The sequence below is a fragment of the Equus przewalskii genome, chromosome 7, assembly GCF_037783145.1.
Source record: "Equus przewalskii isolate Varuska chromosome 7, EquPr2, whole genome shotgun sequence".
NCBI classification, from domain to species: Eukaryota; Metazoa; Chordata; class Mammalia; order Perissodactyla; family Equidae; genus Equus; species Equus przewalskii.
Window position 1 is genome coordinate 79,280,152 of NC_091837.1, and position 27,262 is coordinate 79,307,413.

The 27,262-nt window shown below is 36.2% G+C and overlaps 1 long non-coding RNA gene across 1 annotated transcript; it reads left to right on the forward strand.

Annotated features, from left to right (window-relative positions):
- Window positions 1–2,465: 2,465 nt before the first annotated feature.
- LOC139084937 (uncharacterized) lies at window positions 2,466–6,153 on the forward strand. The gene is made up of 2 exons (XR_011542875.1): window positions 2,466–2,544; window positions 4,294–6,153. It is a non-coding gene; the product is annotated as an uncharacterized lncRNA (long non-coding RNA).
- The last annotated feature ends 21,109 nt before the right edge of the window (window positions 6,154–27,262 follow it).

A 27,262-nucleotide genomic window follows, 5' to 3' on the forward strand; every position in this document is an offset into this window, starting at 1 on the left:
TTATAAGGATGCCAGTCTTTTGATTTAGGGCCCTCTAAATCCAGGGTGATTTCATCTTGAGATTCTTAATTAACTACATCTATAAATACCCTATTTCCAAATAAGGTCACATTCTGACGTTCTGAGTGGGCATGAACTTGGGGGGCATGCTATCTAATCCACTACATGATCACACACACAAATTACTCTCCCCAGCAGCCTCTCTTACTGGCACTTGGCTCTTTTTCAGTAATCTCAGACTCCCCTTCCCCTCCCTATCTGTTCTTGTTGAGAGCATGGTCAGTTTCCCACAAGATCCTCTGCTCCGATGTTGTTACATCAGAATTTAAGATTTACTTCTCATTAATTTACCTACTTCTATGACTCAGTTCATGGAGAGGCATCACTTAGGGTTCTAACAGGGAAACAGAGCCAATAGACTGATAGGGTATGAAGAGATTTGTTTCAGGGAATTGACTTACATGATTATGGGGGTTGGAAAGTCTGAAATTTGTAGAGTAGGCCAGAAGGCTGGCAAGACTCAGGCAGGAGCCAGAACTGCAGTCCACAGGCGGAACTTCTGCCTCAGAATAACCTCAGTTTTGCTCTTAATACCTTCAATTGATTGGATGAGGCCAACTGAGATTTTCAAGTATAATCTCCTTTCCTTAAAGTCACCTGATTGTAGACCTTGACCACACGTGCAAAATGCCTTCACAGCCACAAACAGATTACAATTTGATTGAATAGCTGGATACTATAGCCTAGACAATTGACTGGGAAAACTACGTACCACAGGAGAGGAGGTCTATTGTCTCAATTACTTTATCTTACTTTGAAAGACCCTAATTGGCAATATTAAAAATCAATGGGTTGGCCTGCTAGGTTTGGATAGCCCCAGTGCAAAATTATTTTACCCGTTATGAGTTTTTTGTTTTGTTCTGTTTTTGGTTTTGTTTTATGAGGGAGATTCTCCGTGAGCTAACATCTGTTGCCAATATTCCTCTTTTTTTTGCTTAAGGAAGATTAGCCCTGAGCTAACATCTGTGCCAATCTTCCTCTACTTTGTATGTGGGATGCCTGCACAGCATGGCTGATGAGTGGAGTAGGTCCACACCCAGGGTCCGAACCCGTGAACCCAGGGCCACCAAAGCAGACTGTGCGGAACTTTAACCACTTGGCCACAGGGCTGGCCCCTGTGAGTTGTTTTTTAGATAAAAATTTTTACCATTTGTATCTGAAATTATGTTCTTTTACAGAGGAAATGAACATAACACTCTTCTCTACAAGACAGTCTGTAAAATATAGGCTGAGACCTGCTGTAGCTTTCATTATCCTAATGAACGTTTAACTTACCCAAGGCCCCAGAATGATGAAATGGAGAGCTTGGATTTGAACTCATGCCTGCCTGATGGAAGAGCTCACTCTATTCACTCAGCCAATAAGTAGAAAGGCCAGGGCTAGATCTCAGAGTGCCTGATTGTCCAGTGTTAGTTCTGTTTTACCACACTGATGGTTTTCCATAACCATAAAGTGGAGGCAACACGGCAGAGTGCCTCATCTGAGGCAGCATAGGCAATATAACCTCAAAGTTATTTTTAGTTTCAAAATGCTATTTTTATTTTAAGCCTTGCATTCTTCAAATCTAAGCCAAAGCAAATCTATTTAGGTTTACATAGGCTGATGTGTAATTTGGGACAACTGATAATGGCAGGAGAGAAGAATTATGTTCTGTATGAAAATCCATTCACATACCTAGCTTACATGAACTAAAAATTAGTCTTATTATGATTGGTAAATATTTATAAGCATAATTTAATAATAGGCTCGATCTGCTTTTATAATAAAGCTTCATTCTAAGATAATTTGCTTAGGAACAAAGTAAAACTCTGTCTTAGAGACAAAAACACCAGTTCATCATGACTCAGGTCCTTAATATTTCTAGATGTGTGTGCTTTTTCATTTGATGTAAAAAAAAAATGTTGAAATACTTCAATAGGCTTGCACAAGAAAAACCTATTAACAAATATCAGCCTACCATAATGTATCTTTCATGGGCAGGCAGCTTCGTGAAGCAAATTGAAGTCGACTCTTGTCAGCTTGGACATATTTTCATAATTCTTATTTTGTGCCCGTTGTTCCTTGTTAATCTCCATAGTTTTAAAATTTGACAGCAGTTACCTGAATAATCATATTAATTATTATCACAAGAAATATTGCTTACAATTTAGTGTAATTGCTTAGCTTTGTAATTTTCTATGAAGCCAATGGGAATTTAAAAGATCAGCAGGAATGGGGTATAGAATTTAGGAGTTCCCCCCAAATTTCCTTCTATTCTTTTCTAGTCCGCAAGATCTTAACTCATTTTCATATTTGAACTTGGTTTCCAATGGTGAACAGCCATGTATGTCTAAGAATATTTTATAGCATTCTCCTTCCTGACATATTTCAGCATTCCATTCAATTATTACTTCAGCATTCCATTCAGTTCCATTCAATCCTCTAGATCCTAGAGGCTCAGATCTCTACCTTGCAAAGTGCTGATTTCAGCTGTGCAACAACAGGGTAAGTATGACTAGAAATGTATATGTACATTGTCACCGAGTGTGACAAATTCAGAGGGCAAGCTTATAGCTTATCTGAATGAATAGTATCGGTAAAGACAAATGCATATTTTTACATAAGTTTATCTGAATAATCAGGGATTGAGTGTAATTGTTATAGACTGAACTGTCTTCATAAATTCAAAGATTGAAGTCATAACCCCCAATGTGACTGTGGAGACAGGGCCTTTAAAGAGGCAGTTAAGGTTAAATGAGGTCATATAGCTGGATCCTAATCCTATCTGATCAGGGTCCTCATAAGAAGAGGAAGAGGCACCAGGGATGGGTGCACACAGAGGAAAGGCCATGTGAGGGCACAGTGAGAAGGCACCACAAGCCAAGGAGAGAGGCCTCAAGAGAAACCAGCCCTACCTACACCTTGATCTTGGACTTCCAGCCTCCAGATTTATGAACAAATAAGCCTAAGGGCTTTCTCTGGCAACCAAAGCTGCTCTGGCCATGTGTACAGCAGACCAGAAGTGACAGATATTAAGCTCCAGTTGTCCATAGCATAATTTGCTGCATCAGGCACCTTTCGTTGGCATCTTTCCATTCTCTCTTACTTCCCTACTCCTCTACCGGTGTTCCCTGGAATCACCCCCCTAAAAAACTGCTTACACTGAATCCTTGTCTCGGTGTCATCTTCTAGGGGAACCTAAACTAAGAGAGCCACTTAGGGTTGCTGTGAGGATTAAATGAAGTTCTATATGAAGAGTATCTACATCAATACATGATGCTTAATGGTAGCAGCTCAATAAACGTTGATTATTACAATAACATGAGCCCCCAGCCCTACTGAGCTGACTTGGACTCTATTTGCTCCTCTAGCCTAGATTCTACACTAGATTCAGAACTTATTAAGCATCTCTCTTTCCCCTGCCTATACCTTTTTTTTTTTTTTTTTGGTGAGGAAGGTTAGCCCTGAGCTAACATCCACTGCCAATCCTCCTCTTTTTGCTGAGGAAAATTGTCCCTGAGCTAGCATCTGTGCTCATTTTCCTCTATTTTATATGTGGGATGCCTGCCACAGAATGGCTTAACAAGCGGTGCATAAGTCTGCACCTGGGATCCAAACCTGCGAACTCCGGGCTGCCAAAGTGGAGCATGAAAACTTAACCACTATGCCACCGGGTCAGCCCCTCCTCTGCCCATACCTTAATCACAGCCCTCAAGGGTTCACCACTGTAGCTGTGAAAAGAGCACATAAAGGTGAATCACAGAGCAAAAATGTATCAACGGACTCGCTGGGTTTCCCACAGTGACCAGAGTCGAATGTGCCAGAGCAGCACATGCTGAAATGTTCCTCTGGCCTGAGAAGTGGTCCAGTTTGTAAGCGTGACAGGTTCTTTGACAGGTTTCTTTTTCACTGACTTGGGTTATTTAACTTTCTGTGGAGTAGGAAATGCAATGTGGTCGGACTGGGGGTTTTGGAGGACAGTATCATTCTACATCAGAAACCCTAAAATACAAAAAAGAAATTATGATTATCCATAGCAATTTGCCTAGTCAATTGGCATTGTACAAAGAACACAGAGGTGAGAGTCCAGGGACCCGGATTTTAGCCCTGGATCTGGTTTCTAATTGTGTTTACCTTGGGTAAGTCATTGAATTTTCCTCTGCATCTCAAATTACTCATGCGAACATCAACGGACACATTTAGGTTGTCTCAAATTTTTCTCAAAGCCCTAAAAGCTTATCTTTTTTTTTTAAGTTACATTAAGCTGCAAGTAAGAAGAGCTGGCCCCCAGAATTAGAGTGCGAGCCAACCGTGAAAAAACTGAAGTGCTAATTTGCAAATTTGAAGTTTGGTTTTTAAAGAACTCACACTACCAGGAAGTTCCCAGGATCCAACATAAACAAAATGTTCTGGATTATCCTCTGGATCATTTGAAATGGTGATTTTTAACAGTCTGGTAGTGCCATTCCGGGGCCTAGCCTGAGCCATCTGCTTGAGCAGTGAGTCACTCGCAAAGAGCCCTGAGAGCTGTGGATGAGAGGTGCTGTATGCAATGGTACAAAATAGGATATGTTGTATGGATTATTTGACCAAAAGTCAAGAAGCTGCTCTTTTCCATGCTCGTGTATGGAAATACAAAAGTGAAACTGACTTGAAATCAAAATGAAACAGACTCACCTATTTCTGTTGACCTAGAAAATTAAAGAACAGAATTGACCCGAGAGCATATAGGATAAGAAGTAAATAGGTTTTTAAAGATTTTTTTTCCAGCATTCAAAGGCACAATATGTGTCTTGTCTTACGCCCTCCCTTCAGCTACTGCAAAATTACTAGATGCCTTTTCTAATCACCCAAACTCAAAACCTTAGAGCTGGCTATGTCAACTCCAGTGCCTTCTGGGAAAGTATGCACGTAAGATAAAAGGAAGAAAGAGGTAACTCCTCAAAAGGAGAGTGCACACAATGACAACGGCGAACCTGGCACGTTTGGTGCCCACACCTGGAGTTTTTTTGACCTCTGCTTTATCATATTGTACTTTTTTTTTTATCCAGATCTATTCAGTCACCAAGGCTTATTGCTTCTCATTTCTTATGTCTCTTGTATCCTTTCCTTTCTACTTCATAGCAGTCATCTTAATTAAGCCAGTATCCCTCAGACTTCCACAACATTCTTGTAAGTGGAATTTTATTTTTACTAATTTTCCATCTCTGAGCAATCCAAGAATGTATCACCAGTTTAATGTTTAAATAACCCTTCAATCATAGGCTTCTGGTAAAAAACGTGCTGAAACTTCCCATCTCCAACAGGCTGAAGTCCGGACTTGCTACTGGAGCGTTAAGGTCAATTGTTACCAGGAAGTCAACTACCTTTCCAGTTTTATGTCCGACTCCTCCTTACGCTCTACCTCCCGACAATTAAACTAGTCTTTCTTCTGGGAATATTGAGCTTCCCATGGTTATAGTTTGGCTTGTGTTATTGGACTCTACTTATAATGGTCTTTTAGTCCCTCTACTTCATTTAATTAGCTCTTCCCAGCCTCCAATTGCCCAACTCATAGAAAGTATCTTCTTCCAGTAAGTTTTCTCTTTCTCATATGGCTCAACATGAACGCTCCTTTATGTGAGATGCTGCATCATGCCATCATGCCCTATTATTAATTATTAATAAGAAGAACAACAAATGGTAAATATCTGCCATATTTATCAATTGGTACTGTGAGTTACCTTTTTGTATATGTCTTATATCCTTTTTTCTATACTACATGATGATCTCAGGCTAGATTCCATTGTATTTTCAAGTTAGAGAAAAATTTGTCTCTAAACTTTTATAAACCTAGTTGAACCTTTTACTGAATCCCTTTGTTAGCACTGCTATTGGGTGCTAGTAAGCATAGATCATCGGAGGTTGTGTTATAGCAGACTGGGTACCTCAGAGGTCTGTGCTAACCAGAAATATATATTTATCAGAAATTGCAAGTAGAATATTTTATCAATCATTTGTTTAATGTATATTTATAGATGAGCAAATTCTACTTATTGAATAAATAAAAATAAAACGCCTAATCAATCAATTTTTATTATAATAAACCTACTATCTTCTTTTGGATGATGGAAATGTTCTAAAATTTATTGTGGTGATTTTTGCCCAACTCTAAATTTAGCACATTTAACAGGTAAATTTTATGGTATCTAAATTATACCTCAAAAAAGCTGTTAAAATTGTATTATCATGCCTAAATACGATAGTTTCTTAAATATATGAGCTTAAGTTATAAAAAAATTCATCAGCCAACATTGACCATTCACCCGACTTTCAGCTTATCACCCTCTTGAAATGTTTGAATTACAGAATGAATATTATACCCACTGTCATTATTTTCTTTTCCTTCACACTTGGTCAGGGTTTTAAAAATATGCATAAAATTTATGTAAACTCCCCAAATATCCATTTATCATATTTTCTGCTATGACTATGTTAAAAGGAGCTGCAAGGAAAATTAAACGAAGCTGACTTATTTATATGTTTATACACACGTACTTTAACTTGGCTCTATTTGCTTTATTTGGTTTTCATTTAACTCTGCTGTGACGAGATCATGGCAATTTCAGACAAAGCAAGGACAAATCTAAGCCGGAGTCCTCCTTTGACAAGCAGCTGTATTACATAGCAGTCTCATTCAGAATGCCACCCAATTAATGCTGAATATTTCCCTCAGTCAATACATGGTTAACTTAATTCTTTTCTAATTGAAATTCCTCTGTTCCAATATCGGCACATTAGGAGTTATCATCACTCTGCCTCTGCCGAATGCTTCTAGTACAAGGCTGTTCAGAACCCTCCTCTCTTTCCTACCCGCCAAGTGTAGTGTCAGTAATAGTGTCTCCCGCAGCTTAGACCATATCAGTGTATTCTAAAATATCACATCATATCTCTATACGGTCAATACAGTAATTTATTGAAAGTAAAGGCCCTAATTTAACTAAATAAAATAAATAGACCTGTACACACAAAGTCATTTTTCATCAATACCCTGCAAGACTAGAACCTGACCCCTCTAGTCAAATAGTTTCCCTGGTCTCAGATTCTTTTTATCCCCTTTAGTGCTTACAACTTGCAATTTTTTATATATCTGTTCCATAATTTAACTTTGTTCCTCCTCTTCATGTTTTAAGTTTCAGTGTTTGAATGAAGGTAGTGCAATGAAAAAATGCAAACAATGAGTTCAAAACTTGGGTTTTCTTCTCTAATAACTCAGACTTGAAACCTCAGGCTCATGACTTTTGACTCTTACTTCTCCTTGACTGCACAGTCTGATCAGCTGCCCTTGATGGTGGGTCTTCTTCCGCGGGCCAATTTGGCACTAGCCTGAGGAGGGGTTGGGGTGGGAGAGTGGTGGAAGAAATAAGTGAAGGAGAAGGAAGTCTTAAAAGAAATGAGGACCATCTATTCCATTTCACTTTCACTTGGTTTCCCTCTCAACATTTGGCATTTGGATTAGATCTTCGCACCTGGAAGTAGCAGGAGAATAATTATTCTAGTCGAACAGTGCTGTGAAGATCTAATCAAAGGTGAAACTGTTGTGGCTTATAGTTAGTGTTCTCCAGAATTATAGCAGCAGACCACAGGCTGACTTGTGCTCCAAAAAACTTGATTACAGGTGTTTGATCATACCTCAGAAAAGAAAAGGTGTTTAATGTTTTAAATTCATAACCATTGTTGAAGAAGTGCTGCAGAAATTTCAACAGGAAAAAAATATGCTTACAGAAAAATAAACAATGTATGTAGCTTACTAATAATATCCATAATATAAAAACAGCATTTCGTAATCTGTATATAGGAACTTTGGGTATATGTCACATGTTCCAAATCACAAGAGGTGTTGATGAATAGCAAAAGAGTCTTTTAAAATTATTAAGATATATTGAAGATTTTCTACTGAATTATAAAACATATAATAAAAAATAGATGCTTCCATTCTTATGATAAGGAAGAAATATTTTCTACCACTGTATTATTTAAGTATGTGACATTGTTTTAAAAGAGAAAACATTCTACAAATTGCAATGGCGTTCACAAAATCACTGAAAATTGCAGAGTTTGATTATCTAAAGAAATCAAGTATGAATGATAATATGAATATGCTTGTATTTAATTGGAATATTGTGAAGGTTAATGAAATCAAACAACCTTGAAGGGATGTAGGTGATGGTTAATATACCACATTGAATTCTTGGATTAAAATTAAAAGAAAACAACCTGATTCATTTCTGTTTATTCCAATATTCAAACCAAGTGAAACTCCTGGGAATTATTAGAGAAACAAATTAAAACAACAGATGGACTTGCAGTTGTCTGCATAAAAATGTCTTTTCACAAAGCCTCCTGACAATTTCAGAGATTCTAAGGTGTTCTATTTAATTTCAAATAAAGAACACTGTATTTTTTCCTCTTACTAAGCTGTCAATCTCTGAGGGCCTCGAAGAAGATGATTTGAAAACATCGTGAAAGTATTTTCTCGGGCCTTTTATAAGACACATCTTGTAAGAAAGGTATAAGACTCACTATTTTTTAATGATAGAAGAAAGAAAAAAATGCAAGAAGTTTCTTTCTCCCAAACTATGAATCTTCGTTTTGGGTATTATATGGGAGCAATTATTTTTATGGAATACAATTTTGACATGGATTTTAAAGAGAAAAATACCCAATTTCCTACTACATCTTTATTTCACATAATTAAAAGATTCTCTTCTTATTTTATGAATCACTGAGCTAGATCAGCCAAACGGTGGCTGTGGTAGCACTTGACTCTGCACATTTTTTCTGTTAGAGACTCAGGTCTGCAGATAGGTAATTTTGTTCTGCATTGTTATCAAAAATGTTTTGGATAAATAAATATTGAGGTTTGGTTAGGTTAGATCACTCACTAACCAAACTCTTATAATAAAATGTTTTCAATTTTTGATGGAAGATTCATGCAGACATCCAAAATATATAACGAGGGCCTCTAGTGAGGAAAATGTCTAATTAGAAAGCATTTAATTGTACTGATTGTACTAAAAGTCCATGTAAAGAAGACTGTACGCTTACAACAGAAATCCTCAAAATGGGACCTGCGAATTTCTGCTTCCAATAATTGGAGCGGCTTTTCGCAGACCAACTCTTCTCCTGAGAACTAGAAAGGTGGGATTTTTTTTTAATCTTTCTGAAAGCATCAGAGAGGTAAAAAGGGCTTAAGGGATCACAATCCCAGAAGGAATCAAAGCACCCAAGGAAATGAGCCCAACATTTATCACCACTTTTGTCTCTGAGGCTTTTGTTGGTTCTCAAGATGTGATAGAGGTTGAGAAGCTTAGCAAAGCTTCCAGAAATGTTATATGACTGGGAGCAAGCAAAAGTCTGAGTATGCGGCCCACAAAGAAGAAGGGACTCTAGTAAACAGCCTAGACTCTCACTTGGAACTGATGGAGGACTATATCCTAAGAGTGTGAGTAAGCAAATAAATCAGCTCTCACAGAGACTCAAAGCCAGCTTGAACTAGGATCAATTCTTGATTGGATTAAGGGGAACTGTCCCTAGCTTAAACGTTTACCAGAAGCAAAACTAAATGCCCTCTAGGCAAATATAACATCATTATCACTAAGTGTTTTTATAAATTATATGGAGCATTCAGTAAAAATTTACATTGCATTCCATGAGACAAAATGACAAAAGGAACACAAAAAAGAGAAGGAAAAACACATAATAGAAACAAACACACAAAGCAAATATATGTATATATACATGTATATCCAAGTTATCAGATATGAACTTTAAAATAACTATTATTAATATGGTAAAATATGAATAACATGGTGGAAAATTTTATCAGAGAACTGGAAACAGTAAAAAGAATCAAATGGAAATTCTACAATGAAAAACTACAACTCAACTAAAGCGTTAATAGATAGATTTAACAGATTAGACAAACCAGAAGATAGGATTAGTGAACTGAAAGATAACTCAATAGAAGATATGAATGAAACACAGAGAGGGAAAGGATGAGATGTAAAGGACACAGTAAAAAGATCTAAAACATGTAATTAGAGTCGGGGCAAAAGAAGGAAGGAGAAGCAATACTTGCAGAGATAACAGCTCAGAAATTTTGACACCGATGAAAGCTGGAAATCTACAGGGCTAAGATGCTCTATATATGGAATCATATAAAGTACCAGAACTAATATATTCTTCTGTTAGAAGTCAAGGTGGTGATTACTTTGAGAGAATAGAAACTGGAAGAGAGCGTGAGGGAGGCTTGAGGTTTGGGCCATATTCCTTTTCTTGATTGGGGTGCTTGATCTAGACAGAAAGGTGTATTTTGTTTGTGAAAACTCTTTGTGCTGCACATTGAAGATATGTGCACTTTTCTGTACATATTTTACATGTCAATTTAAAGTTTTAAAAAATACATAATAATGAATCTATACAAATTCCCAAGCACTATTAATACAATGAAAACCACACCTAGACACAGCATAACAAAATTTCTGAAAACAAAACCTAACCATCTGCCACTTACAAGGCACATATCTCTAATACAAGGAGGAAGAAAGGTTGATGGTAGAAGGATTAAAAAAGATAAATCAGGCCAACTCTCATAAAAAAAAAAAGCGATTATAACCATACTGCTATCATACAAATTAGACATCAAGGCATAAAGCATTACTAGATATAAAGGGAGACATTTCAGACTGATAAAGGAATCTATCCACTAAGAATATATAAGAATTCTAAATTTGTATGGAATCCAAAAGATACCTTCAACTTATGTAAAGAGATGTTTGACAATCTCTCTTTATAGCTGATAAAATAAGCAGACCAAAAAATAAGTTAGACTATAGAAAATCTGAACAACACCATTATGAATTCAATCTGGATGTCAATTTTGACATACGTAAAACAAGATAGAGAAATACATATCATTTTCAAGTACTCATAGAACACTTACCAAAACTAACCTAGTCAAATTTTACCTAGTCATTTTATAAATGAGGGAGTTGAATTAATTCTCTCTGAGAGCAAGATAAATGAAACAGTTGACTCCAGGTTGTAATGATAACAATAGAGCTTTCATCAGGACGCACAACTGGAATCTGGTCCTCAGCGCTGCAGCCTCCTCAAATGAGCTAGACCAAAAGTCTATTCTAATAAATTCTTTGCAACTGATCTCCTGGCTGCTTAGACAAGAAGCAGGAGCTGTGCAGACTGTGCTACAGACATAAAGAAGACTCGAGTGAGCGTCGCTTTCTAGTCTAACTATTGGTAGAATGGGAGCAGATTGCAGGCAAATTCAGCTTCCTAAATACATTCAGAAGGACTCTCAATTTATATTTGACCACACGATTAGGTGAGGTTCAAATGGCTATATTTGTAAAAACGTATATAAACAAGACCCCAAACATAGCTTGTAACAAGAGACTGTAATTTGCTCCTGCTTACTCTGGTAGACTACAAATGATAAGCGTGAATCTCTAAACTTTAAACCTCAAGTTACTATAATCAGATGGAACTTGACAATAACTATCAGGTTTATAGACAGTTTTCCTGAATATTTATCGGACAAAAGTACCACTCCACCCTGAATTTCTGTGCAAATAGGAACACACATACAGCAAATAGTAAACATTTTCGATAAACACTCTATCTACAAAATATTAACATCAGACACAGCTGAGAGTAATATTGAATTCTATGCAGTTAGGATATTAGCTAGCATTTATTTGACTCTCACTGTGTGCTAGGCACTGCGCTAGATAATTGACATACATTACATTTAATCTTCACAAGACGATTTCAAGGTGGGTATTATTCTCCCTTTTTAACGGATGGAGGACCTAGAATTCTCAGAATTTAAGTAATTTGCCCAACACCGACAAACTGAGTTGCCTTCGTATCCTGTCTATCTTCATTATCTACTCTCAGTCTATTTCTACCCTGCAATCTGATACAGAAAAGTAATTCCAGGGGACATGATTGAGAAAGCAGAGAAGACTGTGAATACAGGAGAGCAACAGCATATATTCTAGAACCAGACTATTGATAAGAGAATAGCCGAACAAAACCAGAGCAGACATGGGTCTGAGAGGAATCAAATATGACATAGAGAAAGACAACCTGCATTATGCTTAGTTTGGACTGAAGGTATGAGTGTGTTGGGGGTGATTGATGTATATACGTTTGCGAGAAAGATTGTGCATCTTTTTCAATTAATTGTTTAGTAAGCTGTATTTTGTTTCTTGCATAATATAGTTACAGTCATTTTCAATTAATCCTTTTATTAATCAACCCCCCTAGGTCAGTGATTCTCAAACTTTAGCATGCACCAGAGTTATCTTGGCGGGCTCGTTAAGCATGAATCGCTGGGTCCGCCCTCCAGAGTTCTGATCCAGTGTGTCTGAGCTGTATTCAAAATTTTCCATTTCCAAAAGTTTCTAGGTGATGTTGGTGATGCTGGTCTGGGGACCACAGTTTGAGAACCACTGCTTGAGATATTGCTGTAGGATAAAATGAAATTTTTGGTATGGATAGACCAGTAAAGCAAGTGGTTAATAAAAATAAGATCCAATATTTACTGAACAGTTTTTCTTTTCAGGCATTGTGCCAAATAATTTACATCAATGACTTCCTTTAACTTCCATCACAATCCTTTGAGGTAGGTCCTGTGGGTTTCCCATTTTGTCGATGAGAAAATGAAGGTTGAAAAAAGTTAGGAAACTTGCCTAAGGTCACACTGGTAGAACCATTTGAACCCAACTAGTCTAACTCCAAAAGAAATCCCAAATCATGCTTGCCTGGTTCTCAAATATTAGTGTGCAAAAGAGATCATCTACAGCATTTTATAAGAATTCAGATTCCTGGGCTCCATATTCAGAGACTCTGACTCAATATCTTTATACTGAACCCAGGAATCTGCATTTCTAACTAGCAACACATTTTTAGACTTTGAATTAAACAGTAAAATATTCTGGTCCCAGGGCAGGAGGCCTGGTAAGCAATAGAACCCATTTTTCGATGTTATAGAATAAAGGCTTACTCTTCTCTGTGGTTGTTGTACAAACTCCATAGGGCTTTTTCATTAATGCAGAGTATTAAATAAAATTAGAGTTTTAGTTTGTTGTTTAACCATCAATTTAACAATTATATAAAAACTTAAAATATGTGGGCCATTGTCTACGGTAATTGGATCAGTTCACACTGATTACGTGCCGCGTCTACTTGGGTCAATTGCCTGTTCCAGCTCGGCAGTTGTTCCCCAACATTGGAGTATGTTAGAATCCCACAGGAGTTATGTGGGTGGATGCTGTTTGCTTGTTTTAATGAGCTTCAGAGGTTCTAATTCAGTAGGACCAGGGTGAGGTTCAAATGGCTTTATGTGTAAAAACATTCCAGGTGACTCATATCATTAGTCAGATATGGAAACCATTGTTCGGGATCATTTTCTGATGAGAGTTACTTCTAATTGTAAAGAGTTGAATTACAGATAGCAAATTGTGCTCTTGCTCAGCTGTTTCTGAGTATATATTCTGCTTCAGTCTTTTTACTTTGTTGCCTCAAGGAATCACAGATGGTGGTCCTGTCAGTCATATCAGCCCAGCCAAAGACTAGATTGAGAGAGGGAGACAGGGAGCTGAACAGCAGAGGGGATCTCACTCCTCTGACTCCTGATTCTGGTGCTCAGTTGGAAAAGTCACAAGTTATTACTTCACTGATTTTCTCAGGCAGTCGAATCATTTCAAGTAGAAAATCCCCTCAACCAGTTTGTATAAGTAGCAGTAGCAAGTGTGTGAAGATAGTTGTTGGAGCTGAAAAAAGGCCATCCATTCATTCTCCTAATATGTGTTGCACACCTACTAAGTGCTAGGCACGGTTCTCAGTATTGGTGACCCTGCAGGAAACCAGAAGACAAAACCTGTGCCCCTGTGGTGGCTTAAACTGATTAGAGGAGTTAGAAAATAAACAAAGAAACAAATACTTAAATAAGGTGGTGATGGAAAAACATTGTGATGAGGTGTTATTTGAGCAAAATCTTAAATAATGAAAAGTAATTAGCCATGTAAACAAAAAGGTTGAGAGATAGAGGAAAGAATTTGTGTAACCTTTCTGAGACTGGAACAGCCTGGAGCATCCCAAGAACAGAAGGAAGGAAGGGCTAGATGATGGAGGGTCTTGGTGATTGACATAAGGTGGCACACATATGTGAAGACTTGAATAAATATAAAGGAAAACAGTATTCTAAAAATCATACAGATGCAAACTTTCTCCAAAATAAAGAGAAATTTTTTGTAACTTGATGAATTTTTTTGTAACATGATTCTAAAATTAATATGGAAAGAGCAAACAAGCCAAAAATTAAAAGGAAGATCAGTGATAGAGAACTAGCCCTTCTGTGTTTTAAAATACAAGGCCTCAATAATTTGAAAAGTGTGGTTCTGGAACGTGAATCATTTTTCATCCATCATATTGAGCTATCAATGGAGCAGAATATGGAGTCAAAAAATAGGTACCAATAGATATAGAGCTTTAGAATATGATAAAGATGGCATTCCAAATGAGTAGGGAACAGATGTATGTCAATAATTTGTGATGGGATAACTGGATAACCCTCTGGAAAACAAAATAAAACTCGACCCATACCTCATCCATAAGCTGGGGTAAATAAATGCAAAGAAATGTATAAGTTAATATGGAAATGCAAAATGGTACAGTCACTTTAGAAAAGAGTTTGGCAGTCTCCTATAAAGATAAACATACACTTGCCATTTGACCCAGCTATTCTATTCTCAAGAGAAATTAAAACATATGTTTACACACAAAGAAACCCATGGATTTTAAGTTGTTTTATTTATTTCCACTAAAAACTGGAAACAACCAAAATGTCCTTCAACTGGTGAATGGATAAGCAAACTGTAGTGTGGCCATACGATGGAACTCTACTCAACAATAAAAAGAGAAATCACCACAGCCTGTTTTAGCATGGATGAGTCTCAAATGTATTGTGCTAAATGAAAAAGTCAGTCTCACAAGACTGCATACAGTATGATTCCATTTATGTGAAATTCTGGAAAAGGCAAAACTATAAGTAAAAAAAAAAAAAAATGGACCAAAGATTGCCAAGGGTTGGCTGTGGGTAGAGGAAATTGATTACAATTTTTTATTTGTCAAACATTCATAGAACTGCATTCCCAAATAGGGTGAATTTAACTGTATGTAAATTATACCTCAATAAATTTGACTTAAAAATGTTAATATGGCTTGTTAAACAATAAAAATATTAGAAGAAAATTTTGAAGAATTGTTTCATGACCTTCAAGTGACAAGGCTTTTAAAATAATGATTCAAAACTTACGAGTTCTAAAAAGGGATACTGATGCACTTTGCTATCTAAAAATCAAAAATTATGCAAGGGAAAAGCATTGTTAAAAAGCAAAAAGACAAATGACACATTTGAAAAGATATTTATGGCAGAAAAAGTGTTATTCTTCCTAATATAGAAGAAATTCTACAAATTGTTAAGAAAGGTAATCTGATGCAAAAATTGGCAAATAATATAAACAGCTATTTCACAGAAAATGAAGGAAAATTAGGCAAATAAAAACATATTCAAACTCAGGCAAAATAAGGAGAACTCAAATGAAAATTTCATTCTGAATGAGATTTTTACCTATTGTATTGACAAAAATACAAGACACAACCTGTGAGTGAGGCTGTGAAGAAATATGCACTCACATATTTCATGTAGAAGTGAGGATTGGTATAATTCTATGCAGAATAATTTCTAATTTATCAGGATTACAAATTCATATTAACATACTCTATGACTAAGTGATTTAACTTATCTTCTAGGTATTTTTCCCACGAGTATATATTTGTGAAATGAAGTATATACAAGAACAGGCATTGAGGCAATGTCTATAATGACAACAACTAACATTTGTTTGGTACTTAACGTGTGATAATCTCATTCTAAGCACCTGACAGGTGTTAACTCATTTACCTCTTTTTTTACTCAGTAAAAAGAGTAAAGAAGTTTACTCAGTAACCTCTCTATCAGGTAGTTGGTATCACTACAGTTATAAATGAGGAAACAGAGGCACAGAAAAATTAATTAATTTGTCCTTGATTTAGAATTAGTAAATGGTTGGTCGGGATTAACAACCAGGAGCTCTGGCTCCAATGTCTGTATCTCAATACTTAGGCTATACTATAAGACAATGGGAAACCACGTATATTTCCACCAACAGAAGATTGGTAAATTAGACACGCTACACCTATATGGTGGAATACTATGCAACTGCAAGAAAGAATGAGGAGCACTTTACATACAAGTATACAAAGACATTCAATATATACCTGCCAGAGAAAAAAGGAAAAATACGTAACAATGTAGTATTATATTACCTCTTGTATAAAAGGGAGGGGAGTGAAGAATATACCTGCATTTTCTTTGATGTGCATTAAAATATCTCTTAAGAGAATACAATAAGCTCATAGCAGTTGTTGCCTTTGGGGATGAGGTAGATGGAAGGTATATGAATGGGCAGGTGCCTGGGTTGTAGGGTCTGGAGGGGGACTTCTTATTATATACCTTTGCATATTTTTTAGATTGAGTCAAATAATGGGAATGTAATGTTTATTGTAAAATTAAATAAGTGAAAAACAAAAAATTAAGAACTATCTATCAAGAGACACTACAAAGAGACTGAAAATTACATCAGAAGATGTTTGCATCTCCTATAATCAACAATAGATTATTTTCCAGAATATGTAAAGTCTTCTTTTAATTCTAGAAAAAAAGATTAAATAACACTATAGAAGCATGAAGAGGCATTTCACAGAAGAACATGAAGTAATTAAACATAACAAAAAATGCCTTAACTTTCCAGGCAAATAGGGAAATGCAGTTGAAGTCAAAATTACGTACTCTTCAGGCTGTAAAAGCAAAAAGCCTGACAGTCAAAAATGTTGGTGAGGATACAGAAAAACAGGAAATAATACACCCTACCAGCAGGAATCTAAATAGATGCAACCACTTTGAAGAGAGATTCAGAAATATCTAATAAGGTTGAAGATGCAATTCCCCTGCTGGGTACATACTTGGGAATATTCTTACGTAAATAAATAAGGAAACATATCCAAGAATGGACAGAGCAGGATTGTTTACAATCATGAAAAATCTAAATGTAGGAGAATTGATGAATAAATTGTGGTGTATATGTTCAATAGAATGCTATACAACTGTGAAAAATAAATAACTGATTGCTACAAGTATAAAAATACATAAATATAATGTATATAATATTGAGCAAAAAAATTAATTCAGTAGGCTACATGAAGTATATAATGTATATAAATATTGAATTAAGAATATCAACTACATATATTTCTAAGGATATATACATATGTATAGAGGTCTAAAGAGATGGTTAGGCTTGAAAAACATCAAGTTCAGGTTGGTGGATATCTCTGGTGTGAAAGGAAATGAATGAATCTGGGTAGGGTACCCGGAAGCTGCAACTCTGTTGGTAATGTGTAAGTTCAGTGGTGGGTACTTGAATATTTGTTATTTAGTCTCTATACCTTTTTGCATGTCTGAAATAATATAAAAATAAGATTAAAAATAAAAAATAAGTTTTGAGGTTTTGCTTCAGAGGGATGGTTGCTTCAGGATGTAAATGGGAATAATAATCACTTCTGTAGCCCGAGTGTATCGTGGGGATTAAATTCATTAACAAATAAAATGTTCTTAGAGTGGAACTCAGTATATTCTAAGTGTGCTAAGTACCCTAACATCGTAAGTGATAAATTAAGTGTTGCCGTTATCGTGATTATTATTATTACATTCATAGTCCCTACTGAAATTGAGTTCATATGAACAAAATGTCTGATCTTAGCAAAATATCGATTTCTCTAAGAGCTCAGAAAAAAGCAGATCATGAGCATATTAAGAAACTCTAGTTCTTAAAAGGTTTCTAAGGGGCCTGGCCAGTGGCGCAGCAGTTAAGTTCACATGGGTCGCTTCGGCAGCTTGGGGTTCTCCGGTTTGGATCCCAGGTGCAGACCTACGCACTGCTTGTCAAGCCATGCTGTGGCAGGCATATCACATAAAATAGAGGAAGATGGGCACAGATGTTAGCTCAGGGCCAGTCTTCCTCAGCAAAAAGAGGAGGATTGGTGGCAGATGTTAGCTCAGGGCTAATCTTCCTAAAACAACAACAACAACAAAAAGGTTTATAAAGAAACATGATTAACAAAACAGCAGTAATATGCTATAGTAACTATTTATATTCATTTGGCTAATTGGGTACCCAAATGCCTTCCTCTGTGGAAGAAATCCCCTATAATGTGGTTCTTGGCTGAGTCTGTCTCCTTGGAATCTAAAACTAACCAGAAACTTTCCCTCTCTGCAGTTGCCACCTATACTAAGCATGTGACCCAAATTCAGCCGATTGGAAGCTTCCATTTAGGACTTTGAAACTTGAATAAATAAAAGAAATATGGCAGGAAATAGCGACCCAGCGGGGAATGATAGCCAAAAATAAGCAATACAATTCACTAAAAAGGTGATAGATATTTTACAGCAATTTCAAAACAAGGTCCTGTAACTATTATTAATTATTGGTGGATTCATTCACTTACTATCTAAATTCTAGGAAGCTGAATATTAATTACATGGATGTCTTACCATGAAAACATTGGAAGACTAGTTGGGAATAAAGTCATATAAATACAACAAGAATAATGGCGGCGGCAGCAACCACCGCCACATGAGAGCACGATGGAAGTAGTGCTTTCATAGAGGCATTTGTACAGGGGCACGAAGAAGACACTGAGTCTGTCTGCCTGTAGGGGACTGAGGGGAGGCAGAGAAGGCTTCAAGAGAGCACTGGAAATTGGGTAGGAACTCACTCCACAGTCAAGAGGAGAAAGTCATTTCGGGAAGAAGAATACTAGATGCAGAAACCTGTAGCCATGAAAAAATCTAGCACATTTAACGAAATGTGAGTGGTTTTCCCAGCAGCCAGTATGGTAGTTTTACATGGAACCTATTCAGATGTTAGGTTACTACATTAGTGAGTGAACACATGCATGAATAAAGCTAAATTGGGGGCAAATTTTTGGTAATAGTGTAAGTCAATAATTTACCACCCAAGTTTTTAGCCTATAAGCTTTCACGAGTCTAATTCGCTTGTCAGCTTAACTTTTGAGAAAGGACATAACTAATTTTTTTCAGTTGTCTAAGGAATCAATTAGCCAGTCCTGGTGATCTAGTGGTTAAGATTCGGCACGCTTGCTGCCAAGGCCTGGTTCATTTCCCCCTCAGGAAATCACACCATCCATCTGTCAATTGTCATACTGTGATGGCTGTGTGTTGCTGTGATGCTGAAAGCTATGCCGCTGCTTTTTCAAATACCAGCGGAGTCACCCATGGTGGACAGGTCTTAGCGGAGCTTCCAGACTAAGACAGACTAGGAAGAAGGACCTGGTCACACACCTTCGAAAATATTGGCTGTGAAAACACTATGAATAGCAAGGGAGCATTGTCTAATACAGCACTGGAAGGTGAGAGGATGGTGCGTACACACAGACACACACACAAAAAGACCAGGCAGGGTTCCATCCTGCTGTACACAGGGTCACTGGGAGTCAGAATCCACTTACAGGCACTAAGAAGGAATTTATTAGCCATATTCTTACTTATGAGTACTTTACTGCCAATTAAAATATAGGCCCAAATCTTAAGTTAAAAAAAATTTTTATGAGGTTAATAGAAAATAAGTAGTTGAAACACCATAGATATTAGGTTAACTTGTTTAGCACTATCATTTTAAACCTCATAATTATCAATTTAATAAATCTCACGATATTATATTAAAAGGTATTTAACACTACAAGAAAGTGATTTCTCTTTGGAGGAATTAAATGAGAAATATTAAAATATATAGTTTTTTTATTTTTATTAGACAAATTTGGATAGAAATAAGCAAGGGGGAAATGCTGGAACTTGTCAGATGTCCTCAAGGTTTTTATATTTTCTTTTGTTTATAAAATAAGAATCTTTTAAAAGTAAATGCATCGAAATTTTATAGGAATAATAAAATTAATATATACTCTTGCATTTATTTTTAAAGTCTCCTAAATGAACTCCATGAAGATGGATAAAGAGTTTTGATCAGCTGCCTCAGTGAATATTTTCATAGAGTCGTCCTTGCAGCACTTCAACTCTGTTGAAACTGCTAACGTGAACCTTTAAATTTATTAGACTGATTCTTAAATTTAAGCACAATTACTAAAGCACTCACAGTTTCTTATTTTTCTATTATTAGGCTATTGCTACCCTTCAGTGAGCATGTGTACATCCCTATTTTGCTTGTTATTTAAGATTGATATCCTACTTGAAAAGAAAGAAGACCCAATAATGCTTTACTACTGAACATGGCATAATAGTTTTAAAACACATACACATGCATCTATATAGTCATCATAATGCAATGAGGTAAATATTGCCTGGCCTCACCTGTTAGCCTCAGATCTGGATTCCCATTCTTTCCCCTAAATTGGAGCCTCTCCTTCAGCCTAAAACCTACTTACTTTTCTTATCACTTCAACATCTTCCATTTCTTAATGTTTCTAAATTAAAATTTACACCTCATTCCATGTCATATTTTGTATGTATGCAACTTGAGGCAACAACTGTATTTCAACGGTGGCCTCCCCCAGTGAGATTTTCACCGTTCGTGACCTAGTGGCTGGGCTTGGGGTTTGCTCTGGTACAAAGGATTGAAAAAAGTTGTATGCTGAGTTCTTTTTCTCTCTTTCTTTTTTCTTCTCTCTCTCTCATTCAGTGGTGGCTTGGTTTATGGGCTTTTATGTTTTTCTTTGCCATTAAATAATTTATAAGCAAACACACTTCCCTTCTGAGATAATTATTTTTTCCCTACCAGCATGACTTTATACCCTCCTTTTTCTCTTCCTATTTTACAATACACTCACCCTTGTTGTGTTAAGGGTACTTCTCTCATGCAATATTTTCAAGAGAGTAATTGAAAATCTCTTGCTTGAGCCTTCTGAGATGAAAGATAATATCATAAAACAATGCTTTAATCTTGATAATGGGGCCACAGGGGCAGTGGCAAGGAGGGACAAGGAGGGGGAGTCTAGTTTCAAGCCACCTTTCTACAAATTCCCTTCTACAGGAACTCACCCGCAGAGGTTATGTTTGAAATTTTAGTTGTCCAATACCCCTGTTCTCTTCTCCTATTTCACATATTCGCAACACTGGCTTCCCAGTTCACATCACGTTGTTTCATGCCTCTGTGTTTTTTCTCTCTGGACTGCCTTTCCCACCTCTCTTGATTCATCTTCCAGAAACGGCTCCAGGTTGGGCTAAGTGCTTCTCCCTTTGTATCCTATGCAAATAGTTTTCTTAGCCTGTACCAGTGATCTGATTTTGACTGTCTCAATAAACTGTAAACTGGTTGAGGATAAGGAATGCGTTCTTTGTTCATCCAAATGCTTAATTTAGAGATCGCAGATTCATCTTTGGATGTGGGATTTAAGAGAGGAATGCCAGTCCAGTTGATTCCACCTCATAAATGTCACTTAAACTCATGTGCTCAATTTCTACTGCCCCTACCTTAATTCAGGCCCTCATTTGCTTTTGTCCAGATAATTGTAGTAGCTGCTACCTACTCTCCCTGCCTCCAGAATCCTGCTCCAATCCACTTTCTAAGATGAAAACTAGGATGGTCTCTTCTAAACAAAAGTTGATAAATATTTTATGTACTCTTATTTTATGTTAGATAAACATTCTTCAAAATCTAACCTGCGCTATTACCACACTAAACTATTTACAGTTCCCAAGAAATAATCTCCTGTCACTATATCTTAGGTTTATCTGTGATACTCTTCCATCATCTTTAATACATGTGAAATATATGTGAAGAGTACCTGGCTCATAGTAAGCATCCAGATAATGGTTATAATGATGATGTTAATAATAATAAATATCATGCAGCTTTCTCTGACTTCGGAAATGAGTAATTGTCCTTCTTCCACATTTCCATTATATTTTACAAACAACTGTGCTGTTGCACTTAATTCTTTATATTATAATCAAGTGTGTTTTATTTCCCACCTAGGTTGTGACATTTCTAGAGACATTTTCTTTCTTTCTTTCTGGAGATATATTTTTGACTCAGAGTCTGAAGAAATTGTGATTAATGTGTACTTAAACAATCAGTCAAACAATCAATTAACCTTGTTTAATAGACCAAAAAAATGGAAGCTTTGGATGGTAAGTGACTTACCAAAATTGAACAATTAGTAAGATGAAGAGGTAAATTTACGTTCTAAATCTAAGAACAATGTGTAAGCAATTAATATGTGTATTACATTAGTTTCTTTGGAAAAAAAAATAATTTGTGACTTCTTATACCCACTCAAAAATTATGAAGGTGAATTATACTCAGTTTCCAAATTTGATGCATGTTAATAGTTTATTCATGCAACCCAGACCAGGATAATGACTAGCATAGCACATGCTCACACAGGGCCTGCACTGCCAGCCACAGTTCTAAGAGCTTCGTGTATATTAACTCATTTAATCCCCACATTTTCTGAAAAAAAAAATTGTTATTATCTTTTGGGTTCTATGGCTGCCTTTGAGAAGACTGTTCTCAGTCTAATTATCTTTCTACTGTAGGTAATCTGGCATTTCTGGCTTTTTTTAAGATCTTCTCTTTGTCTTTGGTGTTCTGCAGTTTCAAGAGTATATAGCCAGGTGTAGATTTGTGTGTGTTCTGCCAGGGACACGTTACAGTGGCTGAAAGTGAGAATTTACATCTGTTATTAAATCTGTATTTTTTTGGCCATTATATCTTTGAATATTGTCCTTCCTGAATTATGTCTTTTGATTCTCTCTCTGAAATTTCTATCAGGCGTATGTTGAACCTTCTCATTTTATTCTTGTGTCTCTTAACATTCTCCAACTTTTCATTCTTTTTTGCCAAATTTTGAGTAATGACCTCAGATCAGTGTTTTGCTTCACCAATTCATTCTCCAAATGTACATGTAAGCGGTAAATATACATTTAGTGCCAGAGTAGAGTAGGCATGCAGAATGTAAATATCCTGCAGCACACAGGTGGATCCTGCACAGTGAAAAGTTGTCCTGTCCAAAATCAAAAGTGTGGATATTAAGAAAAACATACTTAGCCATTACTGATAGTTCTTTTATCTTGAGATCCTCTTGAGTCTCTCACCTCTTGGACATGGTGAGTTTTTTCCTTCTTTATTTTATAATTTTAGTTGTGAGCTCATCTCCAGGGCAGTTCCTCTCTGGAAATCGTTTGCGGGGGTGGGTTAAGGGTAAATCTCTTCAAACTGATTTTACATGTACTTATCTCAGGTGCCCCAGAAGTATTAATAATATTAATATAATAATAACATTTTATATTAATGTGTGAGCCTATGTCACACATGGACAATGTGAATTTGAACACTAAATCTGTATGATGGCTCACAGACCTGAGGCTATGAGATCTTAAGAGAGACTACATTTTTCACTCAGAATAGAGACAAAGATACTTCAATGTTATCTCTCTCGGGTAGGCAAATTTTTTCCTGGAGCATTCTGATTTTATGTCTGTGACTATCAAGTACAACTTACCATTTTGCATACAACAGAGAACTTCTCTCTGTTATTCACATGGACATTCAGCCCACTCTCCTTAATTATCTAGAATGGCAATACCCATTTTCTCCCTAGGGCAGCCAGAGTAAACTCGTGCTTATAAGCTGGAGTTTCGGATGCCCTTTGTGTTTTTGACTCTCAGATATTGACTTTATATTGCTTTAAACTTGGCAATGTATTGTAAAGGAAGATTGTGATATCTTATCCAGCATTTTAAGTCTTATTTTGTTTTTTTCAAAAGAAATGTCAGGTTATCTAGTCTGACATTGCCCTGTTCTCCACATTCTGGAACAAATAGGCTTTTTCTGTTCTTTTTTGTTGTTGTTGTTGTAAAATAGATTTTTATTGACAACAAAGCATATCTGGTTGTCTGACAAGTCTTGTTGACCTATTTAGTGTTAAAATTTTTCTGTTCTTATCTTAGAGCAAAACACACAGACATACACAGAAGAATAAATGTTGGATGTGGTAGTTCTGGCATTTTTTTCTGGCCATTTCAATATTAAATATTTAAACTTAAATGAAGCTTTGAAGTTCAGATGATATATCCTAAAGTTGGCTCTATTTGCAAAAACATTCAGTATTTATGGCCATTTTTAATCTAATGGTTTAAGCTGTGTTACGGTAGATTTCTCAGAGCTTGATGGTAGTGTAGTTAATTGAAGTTACAGAGCTAATGCACTGACCCATTCACGGGATGATTATCCAAGATTTATGGCTGTCACAGAGCAGCAAAAATATGCTGATTTACTTATGAAATTTGTAACACATGGAAATGTGAAATGGTTCAACAGGAGACTATTACTGTTATCTTAATTTCTTGCCTCTTTGCACAGCAGTACACAAAACTGATCAATGCACATTTTCTCATCTACTTTTTAAAAATAAGAGCTTTTCAAACTCTAGTTAACAATGTGCTCTTCATTTCCTTTTCAATTCCTGAATATGCCATAGAATTATAGAATTTCAAAAGCAGGTTGCCATTTATTTTCCAAATTTAATCCCTTTAATTATTCTACAGAGAATAGTCATAATCAAGATAGACAAAAATAAGAAGAAATTGCAGTTTAATTGGTAGCCTATACCATAGGAATAAGTGTTACTAGGAGAGAGCTTCAGGTTGTAAATTACCAGATTGTAAACCCTCCATGGGAATGTATACCCATTCCTTGATCATGTAGTAAGTTCCACTTTCTCATAAAGCTTACTTTTTTGGTAAGTATAAGTGCAATAATAGATGTGAAATTGTCTTCATCATTAGAGAAAAAATGACTATTTACATGAATTGTCCTCTTAGTTTTTGATGACTGTGAAACATATTATTAGTGTAAAGTATAGGTATATTATTTGCATAAATATATCCGTATTGGATTAAATGAAATACATATGATTACCTAACATTCCTACAATCTTATAATATGGTTATTATGCAACCAAGCCCAATTTCAGAAGAAAGAATGGAGCTGGTGATGCTAAAGAAGTAAGGAGACAGGGCTCCTACCCTGGTCCAGGGGCCAAAAGGACAAGCAACACAGAAGATTCTCAGAAGCTGAGGATATGGTAACATTTCCTCTTCTGGCGTGCATAATAAGTTCTATGATCTGCTGAGTACAAAGATGGACCCAAGAGAACCAAATGAACTCCCTGAATGTACAGTCAGAGCTGGCCAGGGCAAGGCAAAGAGCTAGGGAAGGAAATGCATTTCTTTCATCTCTCTAATGTAATGACAGAAATCGCATTCTAAATAAAGCCAAGGAAACCTGTGTTCCAAGACTGTATACTTTAAGAGTTCTCTGGTTGCTGCCTTTGTGACGAACTTGGCTTTTATATCAATTACCAATGCTTGGGCTACCAGTCTCAAATGTAATTAAACTTAAAATCAAACTTTGATCCTCCAGCTTTTAGTGCTGTTTCTAAGATCTGAATTTCAGGCATTAGTGTGAAACTGAAGTGTAGTGTTAATTACTTGTATATTACGTGGTTAAAAGGGATCACTGTTAAGTTTCTACTTTAATCATTGAAGGCCTATTTGACACTCAGATGAAAGAGAGGTAACTTTCCCCAGAGTGAATTTAAAACTGATTTTATAACCCCGCCTGTTTAAACACACAGTCCGTAGTACTTTTCGCTCGTTTGCAGTTTTTGGTCTACTCTTAAAGTTAATTTTCTCACCGAATCACACGTTGTAATGTTTTGGTGGTTTCAGTTTTTACTGACATCAGATGAAGTAAAAATGATGCTTTTGTTAAAATATCACAAAACTCAAGAATTACAGTTGTAATTTACTGTGTAAAATTTGTTTTAAGTGATGTTGAGTTCTATATAAGAGAATTACATAAATCATATTCATATGACTCTGCAAGGAAGTTCTCAGGGTAGCATTTCAGATTTGGTTGACTGGGATGTGGAAAGAAATGCATGACGGAGAGGGGTCATAGGCAAAGGTCATTGCAGGTCTGTGTTCACATGTGCGCGTGTCATTGTATGCACGCAGGTTGTTTATTTTGCAGATACTACCCCGAGCAATATTAGGCCATATCAATTAGGTACAATTATGGTTATAATTAGGTCAATTAAGAGGCAATCTGGCAAAGGAGGAATACTTCCGCATCAATGAATATAGCTAACCAATGAACTGTCAGTCAGAGAAAGCAGTGAACGTCTAAAGCGAACAATTAATTGGAGTTAATTCAGAAAGACATACTTTAAGAAGAAAGTAGTAATTCCACATTCTTCATATTATAAATGTTCTCAAAAAAAGCTAAAGAACCATTTCATGTTCATCTTATTTGTATCTGTTTGGTAAACAAATAAGTCAACTTGTTATTGATTAAAGTGTAAGGCTCCAGAAAACTTTGCCATTATTAATTAATCCAGTTTGCCAGGCAGCTTAGTCTTTGCTGCCTAAACACAGGGACCTTCTTATACCGGAAAGCCACAAAATCTGAGTTCTGAGCTAAATTTACTAAGCTGCAATTTTGAAGATTGCTTCATGATCTAAAAATGACAGCTGGGCATTACTCTTATGCATCCTCAATTGCTTATGTTTAGAAATACCCTTAGACATTCTCATGATGTTTAGACCTTAATAATTTTGGGCAAAAAGTGGAATAAACTCCAAAAATATACCATCTCTCCCATGTATGAGAAATTGACAGCCTTTGAATAAAATTCTTAACATGATTTACAATTTACTGGACCTTACTGATCCAGTCCCACATAGTAACACTCTTCTTGGCACATAGAAAATGGTGAGCAAATATTGTTGAATGATTGATTAACTGCAAGATATATTGAAAAGAGCATAATGTCAAACAGACCAGGCCTCACATATTTTAGCTATATGACTTCAGGCGAGTTATTTAACCTCTCTGGGCTTCAAATTCATCCTCTATTAATAATACCTGCCTGACAAGACTGCTGTGAAAATGAAATAAGACAACATAAATAAAACACATAGGATATTGCCCCCGACATAGTAAGGGTTCAATAAATA